Source organism: Oncorhynchus gorbuscha, linkage group LG03 (assembly GCF_021184085.1).
Source record: "Oncorhynchus gorbuscha isolate QuinsamMale2020 ecotype Even-year linkage group LG03, OgorEven_v1.0, whole genome shotgun sequence".
Classification (NCBI taxonomy): domain Eukaryota; kingdom Metazoa; phylum Chordata; class Actinopteri; order Salmoniformes; family Salmonidae; genus Oncorhynchus; species Oncorhynchus gorbuscha.
In genome coordinates this window covers 17,602,524-17,619,654 of record NC_060175.1, presented here as the reverse complement: position 1 = coordinate 17,619,654, position 17,131 = coordinate 17,602,524, and the positions used below count along the sequence as shown (strand labels likewise).

Here is a 17,131-nt window from a genome sequence, read left to right as displayed (position 1 = left end):
TTGTATTTAATGTTGCCCTTACACCAAGCACTCAGCTATTTTGGGAATATAAAAACACATGACTTGGTAATGTAACACAGTTTGACACAAATCTTGGTTCCTGCCTTGCATTGATACAAAAGGTATTGCAGTTCACTTATTTGTTATATATAACTTCTAAGACATTGTCTTGTCTTCCAATGTACTCTGTTATACATAATGTACTCTGTTATACATAATGTACTCTGTTATACATAATGTACTCTGTTATACATAATGTACTCTGTTATACATAATGTACTCTGTCATTGTGTGCAGAGTGTTAGAAGAGTTGCTTTGAGACAGAAAGATGGAAAGTGTCTTTGAAAATGGTCATGATCAGAATTTCAGTGGTATTTTACCAAAACTGTTTTTATTATTATCCACAGGAGCTCATGTAATGAAAAGCTGGTGACAAACAATCTGCCAAAAGAACTACGAGGATAAAACATATACTGACTCCAGAAAATGTAGTTGGTTAATATCAGATATTCCCACTACCTACCATTACCCAGTAGCAACAAAATCTGAATTTATCACATTGTGAAAAAAAAGTACAGTTTACAATTTATTACACTCTCAAATTACTGATAGCATATTGCAGTATTTCCTTTAAAGTATCTTAAAGAGAAATTCCAATGAATTACTAAACTTACAATATTCAAACTATATTTTTATCTTTCATTTAAAAGTACTACATTGCTACTTAAAACTATAAGTACAATGGTACTTAAAACTATAAGTACAATGTTACTTGTATGTACAACAATGTACAATGTCACTCCTAATTGTATCTTTACTTTAGTTAAAAGTGTCCAAAGAATATGTAATATGTTACTCTGAACCTACTGTATTACCACATAGTTATTTAGCATGTTAAGTTTTCACACTTAATCTATCACAGAACTTTAGGTTTAGTGGAATTTATCCACTATGTCTAATCTAACCATTTTGTGCATGCTACAAAACTGTGTGTACTACTGTACTCATGTGTTGTAGGGAGCCAGCAAAGATTATCGCTTATTACTTACTCTGATATAAAGTCATTGTAATGTAAAATGTAACCTTTATGAATAAGCAATTAGCATATGCACACACAAGTCCACTCGCTATGAAGGGACATAATGCAAACAGAGAAATACATGAACACAGGCAACAGACAATTCAAGCAGATACATTTATATAACTGTTGGAAACATGGCAGGCTTCTGTGACTTTTCCTACCCATCAAATGGAGGTGGAAGAGCATACAATTATTAGCTTATTAGCATCTTTGCTGTAAACATTCATTGGGCTGGGACCACCAGCTATCTATCCCTTTGGGGTCATTATTACGGCCATTATTGTAATTATCATGAGCGTAAGTCATCTCAGTTGTCAAAGAATCTTCCTCTGTGGACTCTTTGAAGTGGCGTATAAATTGAGGATCTTCGTCATGCCTCAGTGACAGTCATGTACTGTAATAGAGCATTATAAAATGGTCTGTCTGTCTGTCAGGCTGCAAAAGGAGAGTCGACTGGATATCTGTCCTTAAACCAATGCCTGTGTTCGCTCCAATGCCCATGTCTGTGGGCCAGGGCTTCCGAAGAAGGAGAGATGGGGTATGCAGGGGAGGATGGACACGACAGACCTTTTTAGATGTAAAGAGGAGTCCATTCGTTAGATGTCTGTCCTAAAAGGAGAAATAAAAGAAACAGTGACCTGATGCAAGTAACACATGTTTTAGTTTGTTCATTGAAGAGACATTCATGTGCATATTTTTGTCAATATAGGAAAATAATATATATGTAAGTCGCTAATGTGTAGTGTGTGCAAGTCGTTTTCCCAAACAAACACATAAACCAGGAAACAAAGCTAATTCCTCTCACACAGTGCAGAACAAAGCTCAAAGTGCTTAACTTCTGCTCTTTCTCCTGTTTAACAAGCAAATATTTCATCTGGAGCTTTCTCAATTGTCTGTAATTACAGTGCAGCTTTCCATGCTGAGAAACAGAAGAGAGAGAGAGAGAGAGAGAGAGAGAGAGAGAGAGAGAGAGAAAGAGAGAAAGAGAACAAGAGAGAGAAAGCTATCCAGTTAGAATGTGTGTTGTGGGTGTCCTGTGACTACACCATAATACACAAATTGGCAGGAATGTGTTGCTTTCTCGTATACCAAACGGGGGTATGCTACAGCAGCGAATAACAAGTTGTGATCTTAGCGTCACTTTGGACAAAAGTAAAGTAGATCCCCTCCTACTGACTGGATTTGGGTAGAGCCTCCTTGGCATTTGTTTATCTCTCTCTCTCTCTAGCAAAATGAAAATGTAAGTGCGGTTGATTTACAAAGAAGCAACTGATGCAGTACGAGGTCGCACGCACACGCACGCACGCACGCACGCACGCACGCACGCACGCACGCACGCACGCACACACACACACACACACACACACACACACACACACACACACACACACACACACACACACACACACGATAGGAGCATTTTAGTCTTCATTGACCTTATCTATAAGGTTTCTGAGACAGAAGCTTACTCATGTTAGGGATAGTTCAGCGATATTACATACTATTACATACTTAGTGTTTCCTCTAAATATGTAACTTCTCTGAACTATCCCTTTAACACATAGATAAATATAAACGCAACATGTAAAGTGTTGGTCCCATGTTTCATTATCTGAAATTAAAGATCCCAGAAATGTTCCATATGCACAAAAAAAGCTTATTTCTCTCAAATTTTGTGTACAAATTTGTTTATATCCCTGTTAGTGAGTATTTCTCCTTTGCCAAGATAATCCATCCACCTGACAGGTGTGGCACATCAAGAAACTGATTAAACAGCATAAAAGGCCACTCTAACATGTGCAGTTTTGTCACACTACTCAATGCCACAAGTTTTGAGGGAGGGTGCAATTGGCATGCTGACTGTAGGAATGTCCACCAGAGCTGTTAGGGGAGAATTTAATGTCAATTTCTCTACCATCGTCTAATTTTGTTTTGGAGAATTTGGCAGTACGTCCAACCATGTCAGCCCAGGACCTCCATATCCGGCTTCTTCAGCTGCGGGATTGTCTGAGACCAGCCATCCGGACGGCTGATGAAACTGAGGAGTATTTCTGTCTGTAATAAAGCCCTATTGTGGGGAAAAACTCATTCTGATTGGCTGGTCTAGCACCCCAGTGGCTGCGCCCCTGTGAAATCCCAAGATTAGGGCCTAATAAATGTATTTAAATTGACTTGATTTCCTTATATGAACTGTAATTCAGTAAAATCATTGCATGTTGTATTTATATATTTGTTCAGTATAGATATTTTACATAGTTTCTTTTCTTATTGTCTGATGTGGACTGGAACACTGAATTGATAACGATAATGGAGGAAGAGCCGTGATTGAAAATAAGAAAGAGCAATGTCATACATCTCGTTTGCATTAGACCAACATCTTTATATGGACAATATAGTTTCTACACCCTCCCATGTTGGTCAGTGCACTGCTCTTGTACAACGTGTCTAACCCAAAACTCTGTGAGGCACAACGTGTCTAACCCAGAACTCTGCTCTTGTACAACATGTCTAACCCAAAACTCTGTGAGGCACAACGTGTCTAACCCAGAACTCTGCTCTTGTACAACATGTCTAACCCAAAACTCTGTGAGGCACAACGTGTCTAACCCAGAACTCTGCTCTTGTACAACGTGTCTAACCCAGAACTCTGCTCTTGTACAACGTGTCTAACCCAGAACTCTGCTCTTGTACAACATGTCTAACCCAAAACTCTGTGAGGCACAACGTGTCTAACCCAGAACTCTGCTCTTGTACAATGTGTCTAACCCAGAACTCTGCTCTTGTACAACGTGTCTAACCCAGAACTCTGTTCTTGTACAACGTGTCTACCCCAAAACTCTGTGAGGCACAACGTGTCTAACCCAAAACTCTGTGAGGCACAACGTGTCTAACACAGAACTCTGTGATGCACAACGTGTCTAACCCAGAACTCTGTGATGCACAACGTGTCTAACCCAGAACTCTGTGATGCACAACGTGTCTAACCCAGAACTCTGTGATGCACAACGTGTCAAACCCAGAACTCTGTGAGGCACAACGTGTCAAACCCAGAACTCTGTGAGGAGCTACATCTCAAACCAAAGTATAGAACTCTGTGATGCACTACTTGTCAAACCCAAAGTATAGAACTCTGTGATGCACTACTTGTCAAACCCAAAGTATAGAACTCTGTGATGCACTACTTGTCAAACCCAAAGTATAGAACTCTGTGATGCACTACTTGTCAAACCCAAAGTATAGAACTCTGTGATGCACTACTTGTCAAACCCAAAGTATAGAACTCTGTGATGCACTACTTGTCAAACCCAAAGGATAGAACTCTGTGATGCACTACTTGTCAAACCCAGAACTCTGTGATGCACGAAGTGTCAAAGTCAGAACTCTGTGATGCACGAAGAGTCAAACCCAGAACTCTGTGATGTACTACCTGTCAAACCCAGAACTCTGTGATGCACTACGTGTCAACCCCAGAACTCTGTGATGCACTACGTGTCAAACCCAAAGTATAGAACTCTGTGATGCACTACATGTAAAACCCAGAACTCTGTGATGCACTACGTGTCAAACCCAAAGTATAGAACTCTGTGATGCACTTCATGTAAAACCCAGAACTCTGTGATGCACTACGTGTCAAAGCCAAAGTATAGAACTCTGTGATGCACTACGTATCAAACCCAGAACTCTTTGATGCACTACGTGTCAAACCCAGAACTCTGTAAAGCACTACATGTTAAACCCAGAACTCTGTGATGCACTACGTGTCAAACCCAGAACTCTGTGATGCAGTACATATCAAATCCAGAACTCTGTGATGCAAGACGTGTCAAACCCAGAACTCTGTGATGCACTACATTTCAAACCCAGAACTCTGTGATGCACGACGTGTCAATCCGAAAGTATAGAACTCTGTTATGCACTACATTTCAAACCCAGAACTCTGTGATGCACTACATGTGAAATCCAGAACTCTGTAATGCACGACGTGTCAAAACCAGAACTCTGTGATGCACTACATGTCAAATCTAGAACTCTGTGATGCACAACATGTCAAACCCAGAACTCTGTGATGCACGATGTGTCAATCCCAAAGTATAGAACTCTGTTATGCACTACATTTCAAACCCAGAACTCTGTGATGCACTACATGTCAAATCTAGAACTCTGTGATGCACAACATGTCAAACCCAGAACTGTGTGATGCACGATGTGTCAATCCCAAAGTATAGAACTCTGTTATGCACTACATTTCAAACCCAGAACTCTGTGATGCACTACATGTCAAATCCAGAACTCTGTGATGCACTACATGTCAAAACCAAAACTCTGTGATGCACGATGTGTCAATACGAAAGTATAGAACTCTGTGATGCACTACATGTAAAACCCAGAACTCTGTGATGCACGACGTGTCAAACCCAAAGTATAGAACTCTGTGATGCACTTCATGTAAAACCCAGAACTCTGTGATGCACTACGTGTCAAACCAAGAACTCTGTGATGCACTACGTGTCAAACCCAAAGTATAGAACTCTGTGATGCACTACGTGTCAAACCCAGAACTCTGTGATGCACTACGTGTCAAACCCAGAACTCTGTAAAGCACTACATGTCAAACCCAGAACTCTGTGATGCACTATGTGTCAAACCCAGAACTCTGTGATGCAGTACATATCAAATCCAGAACTCTGTGATGCACTACATGTCAAACCCAGAACTCTGTGATGCACTATGTGTCAAACCCAGAACTCTGTGATGCACTACATGTCAAACCCAGAACTCTGTGATACACGATGTGTCAATCCGAAAATATAGAACTATGTTATGCACTACATTTCAAACCCAGAACTCTGTGATGCACGATGTGTCAATCCGAAAGTATAGAACTCTGTTATGCACTACATTTCAAACCCAGAACTCTGTGATGCACTACATGTCAAATCCAGAACTCTGTGATGCACGACGTGTCAAATCTAGAACTCTGTGATGCACAACATGTCAAACCCAGAACTCTGTGATGCACAACGATGTCAAACGAAAGTATAGAACTCTGTGATGCACTACATGTAAAACCCAGAACTCTGTGATGCACTACGTGTCAAACCCAGAACTCTGTAAAGCACTACATGTCAAACCCAGAACTCTGTGATGCACTATGTGTCAAACCCAGAACTCTGTGATGCAGTACATATCAAATCCAGAACTCTGTGATGCACTACATGTCAAACCCAGAACTCTGTGATGCACTATGTGTCAAACCCAGAACTCTGTGATGCACTACATGTCAAACCCAGAACTTTGTGATACACGATGTGTCAATCAAACCCAGAACTATGTTATGCACTACATTTCAAACCCAGAACTCTGTGATGCACGATGTGTCAATCCGAAAGTATAGAACTCTGTTATGCACTACATTTCAAACCCAGAACTCTGTGATGCACTACATGTCAAATCCAGAACTCTGTGATGCACGATGCACACGTGTCAAATCTAGAACTCTGTGATGCTCAACATGTCAAACCCAGAACTCTGTGATGCACGATGTGTCAATCCCAAAGTATAGAACTCTGTTATGCACTACATTTCAAACCCAGAACTCTGTAATACACTACATGTCAAATCCAGAACTCTGTGATGCACTACGTGTCAAACCCAGAACTCTGTGATGCACTACATGTCAAATCTAGAACTCTGTGATGCACAACGTGTCAAAACCAGAACTCTGTGATGCACTACGTGTCAAACCCAGAACTCTGTGATGCACTACGTGTCAAACCCAGAACTCTGTGATGAACTACGTGTCAAACCCAGAACTCTGTGATGCACTACGTGTCAAACCCAGAACTCTGTGATGCACTACGTGTCAAACCCAGAACTCTGTGATGCACTACATGTCAAACCCAGAACTCTGTGATGCACTATGTGTCAAACCCAGAACTCTGTGATGCAGTACATATCAAATCCAGAACTCTGTGATGCACTACATGTCAAACCCAGAACTCTGTGATGCACTATGTGTCAAACCCAGAACTCTGTGATGCACTACATGTCAAACCCAGAACTCTGTGATGCACGATGTGTCAATCCGAAAGTATAGAACTATGTTATGCACTACATTTCAAACCCAGAACTCTGTGATGCACGATGTGTCAATCCGAAAGTATAGAACTCTGTTATGCACTACATTTCAAACCCAGAACTCTGTGATGCACTACATGTCAAACCCAGAACTCTGTGATGCACGACGTGTCAAATCTAGAACTCTGTGATGCACTACATGTCAAACCCAGAACTCTGTGATACACGATGTGTCAATCCGAAAGTATAGAACTCTGTTATGCACTACATTTCAAACCCAGAACTCTGTGATGCACGATGTGTCAAACCCAAAGTATAGAACTCTGTTATGCACTACATTTCAAACCCAGAACTCTGTGATGCACTACATGTCAAATCCAGAACTCTGTGATGCACGACGTGTCAAATCTAGAACTCTGTGATGCACAACATGTCAAACCCAGAACTCTGTGATGCACGATGTGTCAAACCCAAGTATAGAACTCTGTTATGCACTACATGTCAAACCCAGAACTCTGTGATGCACTACGTGTCAAACCCAGAACTCTGTAAAGCACTACATGTCAAACCCAGAACTCTGTGATGCACTATGTGTCAAACCCAGAACTCTGTGATGCACTACATATCAAATCCAGAACTCTGTGATGCACTACATGTCAAACCCAGAACTCTGTGATGCACTATGTGTCAAACCCAGAACTCTGTGATGCACTACATGTCAAACCCAGAACTTTGTGATGCACGATGTGTCAATCCGAAAGTATAGAACTATGTTATGCACTACATTTCAAACCCAGAACTCTGTGATGCACGATGTGTCAATCCGAAAGTATAGAACTCTGTTATGCACTACATTTCAAACCCAGAACTCTGTGATGCACTACATGTCAAATCCAGAACTCTGTGATGCACGACGTGTCAAATCTAGAACTCTGTGATGCACAACATGTCAAACCCAGAACTCTGTAATGCACGATGTGTCAATCCCAAAGTATAGAACTCTGTTATGCACTACATTTCAAACCCAGAACTCTGTAATACTCTACATGTCAAATCCAGAACTCTGTGATGCACGACGTGTCAAAACCAGAACTCTGTGATGCACTACATGTCAAATCTAGAACTCTGTGATGCACAACGTGTCAAACCCAGAACTCTGTGATGCACTACGTGTCAAACCCAGAACTCTGTGATGCACTACGTGTCAAACCCAGAACTCTGTGATGCACTACGTGTCAAACGCAGAACTCTGTGATGCACTACATGTCAAACCCAGAACTCTGTGATGCAGGATGTGTCAATCCGAAAGTATAGAACTCTGTTATGCACTACATTTCAAACCCAGAACTCTGTGATGCACTACATTTCAAACCCAGAACTCTGTGATGCACTACATGTCAAATCCAGAACTCTGTGATGCACGACGTGTCAAAACCAGAACTCTGTGATCCACTACATGTCAAATCTAGAACTCTGTGATGCACAACATGTCAAAACCAAAACTCTGTGATGCACGATGTGTCAATCCCAAAGTATAGAACTCTGTTATGCACTACATTTCAAACCCAGAACTCTGTGATGCACTACATGTCAAATCCAGAACTATGTGATGCACTACGTGTCAAACCCAAAGTATAGAACTCTGTGATGCACTACATTTCAAACCCAGAACTCTGTGATGCACTACATGTCAAATCCAGAACTCTGTGATGCACGACGTGTCAAAACCAGAACTCTGTGATGCACTACATGTCAAACCTAGAACTCTGTGATGCACAACATGTCAAAACCAGAACTCTGTGATGCACTACGTGTCAAACCCAGAACTCTGTGATGCACTACGTGTCAAACCCAGAACTCTGTGATGCACTACATGTCAAACCCAGAACTGATGCACGATGTGTCAAACCGAAAGTATAGAACTCTGTTATGCACTACATTTCAAATCCAGAACTCTGTGATGCACTGTGTCAAACCCAGAACTCTGTGATGCACTACATGTCAAACCCAGAACTCTGTGATGCACTACATGTCAAATCTAGAACTCTGTGATGCACAACATGTCAAACCCAAAACTCTGTGATGCACGATGTGTCAATCCGAAAGTATAGAACTCTGTTATGCACTACATGTCAAACCCAGAACTCTGTGATGCACTACATGTCAAACCCAGAACTCTGTGATGCACTACGTGTCAAACCCAGAACTCTGTGATGCACTACATGTCAAATCCAGAACTCTGTGATGCACTGTGTCAAACCCAGAACTCTGTGATGCACTACATGTCAAACCCAGAACTCTGTGATGCACGATGTGTCAATCCGAAAGTATAGAACTCTGTGATGCACTGTTATGCACTACATTTCAAACCCAGAACTCTGTGATGCACTACATGTCAAAACCAGAACTCTGTGATGCACTACATGTCAAATCTAGAACTCTGTGATGCACAACATGTCAAAACCAAAACTCTGTGATACACGATGTGTCAATCCGAAAGTATAGAACTATGTTATGCACTACATTTCAAACCCAGAACTCTGTGATGCACGATGTGTCAATACGAAAGTATAGAACTCTGTGATGCACTACATGTCAAACCCAGAACTCTGTGATGCACTACGTGTCAAACCCAGAACTCTGTGATGCACTACGTGTCAAACCCAGAACTCTGTGATGCACTACGTGTCAAACCCAGAACTCTGTGATGCACTACGTGTCAAACCCAGAACTCTGTGATGCACTATGTGTCAATCCCAAAGTATAGAACTCTGTTATGCACTACATTTCAAACCCAGAACTCTGTGATGCACTACATTTCAAACCCAGAACTCTGTGATGCACTACATGTCAAATCCAGAACTCTGTGATGCACTACGTGTCAAACCAGAACTCTGTGATCCACTACAAACCAAATCTAGAACTCTGTGATGCACAACATGTCAAACCCAGAACTCTGTGATGCACGATGTGTCAATCCCAAAGTATAGAACTCTGTTATGCACTACATTTCAAACCCAGAACTCTGTGATGCACTACATGTCAAACCCAGAACTCTGTGATGCACGACGTGTCAAAACCAGAACTCTGTGATGCACTACATGTCAAATCTAGAACTCTGTGATGCACAACATGTCAAACCCAGAACTCTGTGATGCACTACGTGTCAAACCCAGAACTCTGTGATGCACTACGTGTCAAACCCAGAACTCTGTGATGAACTACGTGTCAAACCCAGAACTCTGTGATGCACTACGTGTCAAACCCAGAACTCTGTGATGCAGGATGTGTCAATCCGAAAGTATAGAACTCTGTTATGCACTACATTTCAAATCAAATCAAATCAAATCAAATCAAACTTTGTGATCCAGAACTCTGTGATGCACTGTGTCAAACCCAGAACTCTGTGATGCACTACATGTCAAACCCAGAACTCTGTGATACACGATGTGTCAATCCGAAAGTATAGAACTATGTTATGCACTACATTTCAAACCCAGAACTCTGTGATGCACTACATGTCAAAACCAGAACTCTGTGATGCACTACATGTCAAATCTAGAACTCTGTGATGCACAACATGTCAAAACCAAAACTCTGTGATGCACGATGTGTCAATACGAAAGTATAGAACTCTGTTATGCACTACATGTAAAACCCAGAACTCTGTGATGCACTACATGTCAAACCCAGAACTCTGTGATGCACTATGTGTCAAACCCAGAACTCTGTGATGCAGTACATATCAAATCCAGAACTCTGTGATGCACTGTGTCAAACCCAGAACTCTGTGATGCACTACATGTCAAACCCAGAACTCTGTGATACACGATGTGTCAATCCGAAAGTATAGAACTATGTTATGCACTACATTTCAAACCCAGAACTCTGTGATACACGATGTGTCAATCCGAAAGTATAGAACTATGTTATGCACTACATGTAAAACCCAGAACTCTGTGATGCACTACGTGTCAAACCCAGAACTCTGTGATGAACTATGTATCAAACCCAGAACTCTGTGATGCACAACGTGTCAAACCCAGAACGCTGTGATGCACTATGTGTCAAACCTCTGTGAAAGTATAGAACTCTGTTATGCACTACATTTCAAACCCAGAACTCTGTGATGCACTACATTTCAAACCCAGAACTCTGTGATGCACTACATTTCAAACCCAGAACTCTGTGATGCACTACGTGTCAAACCCAGAACTCTGTGATGAACTACGTGTCAAACCCAGAACTCTGTGATGCACAACGTGTCAAACCCAGAACGCTGTGATGCAGGATGTGTCAATCCGAAAGTATAGAACTCTGTTATGCACTACATTTCAAACCCAGAACTCTGTGATGCACGATGTGTCAATCCGAAAGTATAGAACTCTGTTATGCACTACATTTCAAACCCAGAACTCTGTGATGCACTACATGTCAAATCCAGAACTCTGTGATGCACGAAAAACCAGAACTCTGTGATGCACTACATGTCAAATCTAGAACTCTGTGATGCACAACATGTCAAACCCAGAACTCTGTGATGCACGATGTGTCAATCCGAAAGTATAGAACTCTGTTATGCACTACATGTCAAACCCAGAACTCTGTGATGCACTACATGTCAAATCTAGAACTCTGTGATGCACAACATGTCAAAAACAAAACTCTGTGATGCACAATGTGTCAATCCGAAAGTATAGAACTCTGTTATGCACTACATTTCAAACCCAGAACTCTGTGATGCACTACATGTCAAATCCAGAACTCTGTGATGCACGACGTGTCAAATCTAGAACTCTGTGATGCACAACATGTCAAACCCAGAACTCTGTGATGCACGATGTGTCAATCCGAAAGTATAGAACTCTGTGATGCACTACATGTCAAACCCAGAACTCTGTGATGCACTACATGTCAAACCCAGAACTCTGTGATGCACGATGTGTCAATCCGAAAGTATAGAACTCTGTTATGCACTACATTTCAAACCCAGAACTCTGTGATGCACTACATGTCAAAACCAGAACTCTGTGATGCACTACATGTCAAATCTAGAACTCTGTGATGCACAACATGTCAAAACCAAAACTCTGTGATGCACGATGTGTCAATACGAAAGTATAGAACTCTGTTATGCACTACATGTAAAACCCAGAACTCTGTGATGCACGACGTGTCAAACCCAAAGTATAGAACTCTGTGATGCACTTCATGTAAAACCCAGAACTCTGTGATGCACTACGTGTCAAACCCAGAACTCTGTGATGCACTACGTGTCAAACCCAAAGTATAGAACTCTGTGATGCACTACGTGTCAAACCCAGAACTCTGTGATGCACTACGTGTCAAACCCAGAACTCGTGATGCACTACGTGTCAAACCCAAAGTATAGAACTCTGTGATGCACTACGTGTCAAATCCAGAACTCTGTGATGCACGATGTGTCAATCCGAACTCTGTGATGTATAGAACTATGCACTACATTTCAAACCCAGAACTCTGTGATGCACTACATGTCAAATCCAGAACTCTGTGATGCACGACGTGTCAAATCTAGAACTCTGTGATGCACAACATGTCAAACCCAGAACTCTGTGATGCACGATGTGTCAATCCCAAAGTATAGAACTCTGTTATGCACTACATTTCAAACCCAGAACTCTGTAATACACTACATGTCAAATCCAGAACTCTGTGATGCACTACGTGTCAAAACCAGAACTCTGTGATGCACTACATGTCAAATCTAGAACTCTGTGATGCACAACATGTCAAAACCAGAACTCTGTGATGCACTACGTGTCAAACCCAGAACTCTGTGATGCACTACGTGTCAAACCCAGAACTCTGTGATGAACTACGTGTCAAACCCAGAACTCTGTGATGCACTACGTGTCAAACCCAGAACTCTGTGATGCACTACATGTCAAACCCAGAACTCTGTGATGCACTACAAACCCAGAACTCTGTGTCAATCCGAAAGTATAGAACTCTGTTATGCACTACATTTCAAACCCAGAACTCCGTGATGCACTACATGTCAAATCTAGAACTCTGTTATGCACTACATGTCAAACCCAGAACTCTGTGATGCACGACGTGTCAAACCCAAAGTATAGAACTGTGATGCAACTTCATGTCAAAACCCAGAACTCTGTGATGCACTACGTGTCAAACCCAGAACTCTGTGATGCACTACGTGTCAAACCCAAAGTAAGAACTCTGTGATGCACTACATGTCAAACCCAGAACTCTGTGAAGCACTACGTGTCAAACCCAGAACTCTGTGATGCACTACGTGTCAAAACCAAAACTCTGTGATGCACGATGTGTCAATCTGAAAGTATAGAAATCTGTGATGAACTACATTTCAAACCCAGAACTCTGTGATGCACTACATGTCAAATCCAGAACTCTGTGATGCACGACGTGTCAAAACCAGAACTCTGTGATGCACTACATGTCAAATCTAGAACTCTGTGATGCACAACATGTCAAACCCAGAACTCTGTGATGCACGATGTGTAAACCCAAAGTATATAACTCTGTGATGCACTACATTTCAAACCCAGAACTCTGTGATACACTACATGTCAAACCAGAACTCTGTGATGCACTACGTGTCAAACCCAGAACTCTGTGATCACTACATGTCAAATCTAGAACTCTGTGATGCACTACATGTCAAACCAAAACTCTGTGATGCACTATGTGTCAAACCCAAAGTATAGAACTCTGTTATGCACTACATGTCAAACCCAGAACTCTGTGATGCACTACATGTCAAATCTAGAACTCTGTTATGCACTACATGTAAACCCAGAACTCTGTGATGCACTACGTGTCAAACCCAAAGTATAGAACTCTGTGATGAACTTCATGTAAAACCCAGAACTCTGTGATGCACTACGTGTCAAACCCAGAACTCTGTGATGCACTACGTGTCAAACCCAAAGTATAGAACTCTGTGATGCACTACGTGTCAAACCCAGAACTCTGTGATGCACTACATGTCAAACCCAGAACTCTGTGATGCACGATGTGTCAATCCGAAAGTATAGAACTATGTTATGCACTACATTTCAAACCCAGAACTCTGTGATGCACGATGTGTCAAACCCAAAGTATAGAACTCTGTTATGCACTACATTTCAAACCCAGAACTCTGTGATGCACTACATGTCAAATCCAGAACTCTGTGATGCACGACGTGTCAAATCTAGAACTCTGTGATGCACAACATGTCAAACCCAGAACTCTGTGATGCACTATGTGTCAATCCCAAAGTATAGAACTCTGTGATGCACTACATGTCAAACCCAGAACTCTGTGATGCACTACATGTCAAACCCAGAACTCTGTGATGCACTACATGTCAAACCAGAACTCTGTGATGCACTACGTGTCAAATCAGAACTCTGTGATGCACTACATGTCAAACCCAGAACTCTGTGATGCACGATGTGTCAATCCCAAAGTATAGAACTCTGTTATGCACTACATTTCAAACCCAGAACTCTGTGATGCACTACATGTCAAACCCAGAACTCTGTGATGCACTACATGTCAAACCCAGAACTCTGTGATGCACGATGTGTCAATCCCAAAGTATAGAACTCTGTTATGCACTACATGTCAAACCCAGAACTCTGTGCACTACATGTCAAAACCAGAACTCTGTGATGCACTACATGTCAAATCTAGAACTCTGTGATGCACTACATGTCAAAACCTCTGTGAGAATGTGTCAATACGAAAGTATAGAACTCTGTTATGTGATGCCCAGAACTCTGTGATGCACGACGTGTCAAACCCAAAGTATAGAAATCTGTGATGAACTTCATGTAAAACCCAGAACTCTGTGATGCACTACGTGTCAAACCCAGAACTCTGTGATGCACTACGTGTCAAACCCAAAGTATAGAACTCTGTGATGCACTACGTGTCAAACCCAGAACTCTGTGATGCACTACGTGTCAAACCCAGAACTCTGTGATGCACTACATGTCAAACCCAGAACTCTGTGATGCACTACGTGTCAAACCCAGAACTCTGTGAAACCCAGAACTCTGTGATGCACTACATGTCAAACCCAGAACTCTGTGATGCACTATGTGTCAAACCCAGAACTCTGTGATGCACTACATGTCAAACCCAGAACTCTGTGATACACGATGTCAAACCGAAAGTATAGAACTATGTTATGCACTACATTTCAAACCCAGAACTCTGTGATGCACGATGTGTCAATCCGAAAGTATAGAACTCTGTGATGCACTACATTTCAAACCCAGAACTCTGTGATGCACTACATGTCAAATCCAGAACTCTGTGATGCACGACGTGTCAAATCTAGAACTCTGTGATGCACTACATGTCAAACCCAGAACTCTGTGATACACGATGTGTCAATCCCAAAGTATAGAACTATGTTATGCACTACATTTCAAACCCAGAACTCTGTGATGCACTATGTCAATCCGAAAGTATAGAACTCTGTTATGCACTACATTTCAAACCCAGAACTCTGTGATGCACTACATGTCAAATCCAGAACTCTGTGATGCACTACGTGTCAAATCTAGAACTCTGTGATGCACAACATGTCAAACCCAGAACTCTGTGATGCACGATGTGTCAATACGAAAGTATAGAACTCTGTTATGCACTACATGTAAAACCCAGAACTCTGTGATGCACTACGTGTCAAACCCAGAACTCTGTAAAGCACTACATGTCAAACCCAGAACTCTGTGATGCACTATGTGTCAAACCCAGAACTCTGTGATGCAGTACATATCAAATCCAGAACTCTGTGATGCACTACATGTCAAACCCAGAACTCTGTGATGCACTATGTGTCAAACCCAGAACTCTGTGATGCACTACATGTCAAACCCAGAACTTTGTGATACACGATGTGTCAATCCGAAAGTATAGAACTATGTTATGCACTACATTTCAAACCCAGAACTCTGTGATGCACGATGTGTCAATCCGAAAGTATAGAACTCTGTTATGCACCACATTTCAAACCCAGAACTCTGTGATGCACTACATGTCAAATCCAGAACTCTGTGATGCACGACGTGTCAAATCTAGAACTCTGTGATGCTCAACATGTCAAACCCAGAACTCTGTAATGCACGATGTGTCAATCCCAAAGTATAGAACTCTGTTATGCACTACATTTCAAACCCAGAACTCTGTAATACTCTACATGTCAAATCCAGAACTCTGTGATGCACGACGTGTCAAAACCAGAACTCTGTGATGCACTACATGTCAAATCTAGAACTTTGTGATGCAACGTGTCAAACCAAACTCTACGTGTCAAACCCAGAACTCTGTGATGCACTACGTGTCAAACCCAGAACTCTGTGATGCACTACGTGTCAAACCCAGAACTCTGTGATGAACTACGTGTCAAACCCAGAACTCTGTGATGCACTACGTGTCAAACCCAGAACTCTGTGATGCACTACGTGTCAAAAACCCAGAACTCTGTAAAGCACTACATGTCAAACCCAGAACTCTGTGATGCACTATGTGTCAAACCCAGAACTCTGTGATGCAGTACATATCAAATCCAGAACTCTGTGATGCACTACATGTCAAACCCAGAACTCTGTGATGCACTATGTGTCAAACCCAGAACTCTGTGATGCACTACATGTCAAACCCAGAACTCTGTGATACACGATGTGTCAATCCGAAAGTATAGAACTATGTTATGCACTACATTTCAAACCCAGAACTCTGTGATGCACGATGTGTCAATCCGAAAGTATAGAACTCTGTTATGCACTACATTTCAAACCCAGAACTCTGTGATGCACTACATGTCAAATCCAGAACTCTGTGATGCACGACGTGTCAAATCTAGAACTCTGTGATGCACTACATGTCAAACCCAGAACTCTGTGATACACGATGTGTCAATCCGAAAGTATAGAACTATGTTATGCACTA

The 17,131-nt window shown here is 41.7% G+C and overlaps 1 protein-coding gene across 1 annotated transcript in view; it reads right to left on the bottom strand.

Moving 5' to 3' along the window:
- Nucleotides 1–369: 369 nt before the first annotated feature.
- The window catches only part of LOC124018724 (twist-related protein 2-like), a 41,317-nt gene continuing 24,555 nt past the window's right edge, over nucleotides 370–17,131 (bottom strand). The window contains exon 2 of the mRNA XM_046334083.1: nucleotides 370–1,690. The gene's annotated coding sequence lies outside the window, so the exon portion shown is untranslated. The remainder of the gene's footprint in view (nucleotides 1,691–17,131) is intronic.